The sequence below is a fragment of the Lactuca virosa genome, chromosome 2, assembly GCF_052849685.1.
Source record: "Lactuca virosa cultivar CGN04683 chromosome 2, Lactuca_virosa_CGN04683_v6, whole genome shotgun sequence".
Classification (NCBI taxonomy): domain Eukaryota; kingdom Viridiplantae; phylum Streptophyta; class Magnoliopsida; order Asterales; family Asteraceae; genus Lactuca; species Lactuca virosa.
This window is the reverse complement of record NC_136427.1, coordinates 61,769,297-61,772,745: the sequence shown is the minus strand read 5'-3', so window position 1 is coordinate 61,772,745 and position 3,449 is coordinate 61,769,297. Positions and strand designations below refer to the sequence as shown.

The window sequence follows — 3,449 nt, the reverse complement described above, 5'->3', positions numbered from 1 at the left end:
TGTTTGAATTGACTTGTTTGCTAGAGGATTAGTAATACTGAACATAAACCGAATCATCTTAGAAATCGGTAACTAATGATATATTAATCCATTGCACTTCCCATGAAATCAACCATAGGAATAATTGAGTTGAATCTAAACAGAAGTCTCTTTTATCTTATTGAATCTAGTTGTATTTTGCTCCTCTTTTAGTTGTTAAATTGTTCTTTTCTAATTGCTTGATAAAAACTTAAGTTTCTAGTCTTGCAAAACTAGAGAAAACCCCCATTTTAATAATTGTTTTACTTAGATAATATTAGTAATATTTTAATTGTTTACCGTTCCCTGTGTTCGATGCCCTACTTTCCTACACTAACCTGCTAATCAATAGGTACACTGCCTTCCGTGTGTTCTTTTTATGTTTGAGTTATTTAGGATTAAAACTAGTACATTCCACACGTTTCAAGTTTTTTGGCGCCATTTAGTTAATCTTATTTGCTAGTGTTGTCGATCCTTTGTGTGAGATTTATCTCACACAAAGTTACAAGTTTTTCTGTTTTAATTTTCGTTTTAATTTTTCTGTTTTTGCGTTAAACTCGTTGAGCACATATCTCAAGTCGATGAGTTTGTCGTGTTTCCAGTTTCGTTTTTATATCGTTTTGTTCGTTTTACGTGTGATGTTCTGTCTTGTTTCAGGAAGTTTAGGACCCGAGGCTCTAGTTCTACAATAGTACCACCCTTGGAAGATCCGAAATCCATTCTTCACAAAAAGAGGAACAAGGAAATCAAGGAATCAAGCGGTTTTGAGAAAATTCAAGACAAGAAGGTGGAAGATTACGAGCCCAAAACACCTGAATCTGATGGAGAATGTGATACTGAGCCAAAAGAAGATATGGCAAACATTGCAGACATACCCATGGGCGAATACAAACGAAGGATGCATGAGGATAATGGGCCAAGACTCGTGCAACCAGCGATTCCAGCAATAGAAAACTTTAAATTGAAGGGCCACACCCTCAACCAACTGAAAGACATTCCATTCTATGGAAAGGATCACGAAGACGCGTACAAGCACATCGATAAGGTCAACAACATTTCCGACTACTTCAACATCCCCAATCCTCGTGAAACTGTACTGCTTAGGATGCTTACTGTTTCCTTCAAGGGGGCCGCAAAAGATTGGCTGAAATAACTACTTCCAGGATCTATAACGACATGGCCAAAGATGCATTAAGAATTCATAAATCAGTTTTGCCCACCATCCAAAGTAGCAAAGTTGAATAAATCCATTGCAAACTTCACACAACAAGGAGGCGAGTCACTCTATGAAGCGTGGGAGAGATACAAGGGATTGATGAGAAACTGCGCTCAAAATGACCTAAACATTCAGCAAGAAGTCTCGATCTTTTTTGATGGAGTTAATGTGACAACCAGGAAGCTCCTTGACTCCCAAGGACCACTCACAAATAATGCACCCTCGGTAATACAAGAATTGATTGAAGAATTCTATAAACACGCAAGAGAATATCATAACCCAAGAAACGAATCAACTCGAGGGGAAGTGAACTCAGTTTCAGATGACATGGCGGCAATGATGGCTAAGTTCGATAGCATGGATCATAGGATGATAAAGATGGACTAATCCATCCATGCCATCCGGATGGGATGTGACAACTGTAGCGTGCCTCACCTTACTAAATATTGTGACATGGACGAAAACGGAAACCGGAAAGCACAAGTGTGTTATTCAAGCGGGGATAGGTATGACGACGACTGGAGGAAACCAAAAACGGAATGGCTACCATATGAAGAATACAAGAACGCAAATGAGGAAAAATACAAGGAAAAGACGAGAGGTTTGTATCAAAGAGAAGAGTCGGTTCAAGAAAAGAAGATGGATTTTGAAGAGATGCTTACAAAATTTGCATCTGTATCCGAGAAGAGACACAATAAAACCGACGCGACAATACAAGAGCAACAAGCAATGATGAAGGACCAGCAAGCATTTAAGAAATCAGCAAGCTTCAATCCATAACATTGAGATGCAACTAGGACAACTTACACAACAATTCAACGAGCGTTCACCGTGCGGACTTCTAAGCAACATCGAGAAAAACCCGAGGGGAGCACATATAAACATTGTGAAGACTAGGAGCAGTAAAATAGTCACTCCTCTGACCCCAATTCTGAGTGAAGATCCAAAAGTGGTGCAGGAAGTAGAAAAAGAAAGCCAACAATCGCAACGAGACGACTCAACTCGCCTAGTCCAGGAGAAGAACTCGACGAGTTTTCCATCTGATGAGAAAAATAACCCTCCAATTAAGCCGTATCAACCTCCATTTCCATTCCCAAGCCGAGATAGACAAGATAAACATAATGAAGACTATAAAAAGTTCCTGGAGCACATAAAGGCTCTTCAAATTAACATTCCCTTCATCGAGGCGGTTGCACAAATGCCCAAGCATGCTAAATTATTAAAAGACCTTCTTACAAATAGAAAGAAGATGGAAGACGCTTCTAAAGTGGTCCTAAATGAGAATTGCTCAGCCGCGATGTTAAACAAATTTCCAAAGAAGATGGGCGACCCGGGTAGTTTGACTTTGCCGTGTCAATTTTGTAATTTGGATACAAGCTATGCATTGGGTGATTCGGGGGCTAGTGTAAACCTTATGCCATATTCATTCTTTAAGAAGTTGAACTTTCCGGAGCCGACATCAATTCGAATGGCAATTCATCTAGCAAACAAGACGGTAACGTTTCCAAGGGGAATATGCAAGGATCTATTGGTGAAAGTCGATAAGTTGGTGTTTCCTGCGGATTTCATAGTGATAGATATGGAAAAAGACCATCAAATGCCTATTATTCTTGGAATACCCTTCCTAAACACCGCTTGCGCCATAGTAGACATAAGAGAGTCTAAAATTACCCTTCGGGTAGGAGATGATTCAGTTACATTTGGAGTTGATCGAGCCATGAAGCACTCTAGGTTCAGTGACGACATGACCTTCTCGGTGGACATTTTGGAAGAACTATTAGAGGAATGGAAAGAAGACAAGTCGGGTAAATCCACCTTTGTCTCAGAAGATGAATTTGATGTTGAAAGAGACCTAAAAGAGATAGAAAGGCTACTCGAAGAAAGCGAATACGAAGAATTAACCAGAAATGCTGAAAATGCAACTCGACGAGTTGATGAGCTAAACTGGGCGAGTTGGGATGAAAATACACGATCTGACGAGAAAAATGGCCACAACTCGACGAGTTCCATTAATGCACTCGACGTTTTCAGTGTTCAAAACATGAAATTAGAGCTAAAAACTTTTCCAGAACACTTGGAATGTGCTTTCCGTGAAGTGGATGATCAAAAACCTATGATTATAGCTTCTGACCTTAAACCAACTGAAAAGGAAGACCTCGTTAAGGTTTTGAAGAAAACGAAATATGCCATCGCGTGGAAGATTACAGACATAAAA

General features: G+C 39.7%; 1 non-coding gene across 1 annotated transcript; it reads right to left on the bottom strand.

Annotated features, from left to right (window-relative positions):
* Positions 1 to 1,252: 1,252 nt before the first annotated feature.
* LOC145161772 (small nucleolar RNA R71) lies at positions 1,253 to 1,359 on the bottom strand. The gene has a single exon (XR_013738646.1). It is a non-coding gene; the product is annotated as a small nucleolar RNA R71 (small nucleolar RNA).
* Between the last annotated feature and the right edge of the window lie 2,090 nt (positions 1,360 to 3,449).